General features: G+C 39.4%; 1 pseudogene; it reads right to left on the reverse strand.

The window, feature by feature from the left end:
• Positions 1–414: 414 nt before the first annotated feature.
• On the reverse strand, positions 415–486 carry LOC138286316 (U6atac minor spliceosomal RNA; annotated as a pseudogene).
• Between the last annotated feature and the right edge of the window lie 329 nt (positions 487–815).

An 815-nucleotide genomic window follows, 5' to 3' on the forward strand; every position in this document is an offset into this window, starting at 1 on the left:
ACTTTTGCAAACATTAGTGAGTCCGTTCAAATGTCTACCGAGCATTTTTCTTCCAGCTCGCATTATAATATTTGCACCTTTCTCAGCCAATCGCTGATCGAGGAAACCTTTAATTAGAATACAAGCTAATGCAGAACTGGCTCCATTAGAGGTAATTACATTTTTTTTTTTTTTGCATTCTAGGTGTTTAAGCTATCCGCGCCGCCTCTCCCCGTTACCCAGGAGACGTCTGATAATTTGAGGCCTGGTTATTTTAATGTTCTAACCTTTGAGTGCAGAAGATGCTTAGAGTAGCACAAAGGTGTCATGGCAACCACTAGAGACAAAGAAGAAGGACTGCGCGAGACATAAGCTCGAGATGGGCCGATGTCAGATTGCTATAGTGTCACATCAGACTTCCAGGAGCAACAACAGAGAATGAGTTTACTAGGACCTCCTACATCCTTGTTAAGGAGAGTGTCAACAACCTCTTCTTTCAAACAACACACAACCCAGATCCATACTTAAGCACCGAGAATCTGATTTCTTCATTATTAGAATACGCTTAGTTCCGGTTCGTACTTAGAATACAAATCCATCATTTTTTCATTTTATTCTAAAAATTTTACTTTTGCAAAAATGAGTGACTAAGTTACTAGTCTACTTGGCATTCTTCTCCCAGCTTGCATTATAATATAATATTATATACGCACCTTTCTCAGCCAATCGCCGATCGAGGAAACCTTTAATCACAATACAAGCAAATTCAGAACTGGCTCCATTCGAGGCTATTGTGTTTTTTTTATTATTATTGTACGTATACGCAGGGCAACTGG

The sequence above is a fragment of the Pleurodeles waltl genome, chromosome 3_1 (genome assembly GCF_031143425.1).
Source record: "Pleurodeles waltl isolate 20211129_DDA chromosome 3_1, aPleWal1.hap1.20221129, whole genome shotgun sequence".
NCBI lineage: Eukaryota > Metazoa > Chordata > Amphibia > Caudata > Salamandridae > Pleurodeles > Pleurodeles waltl.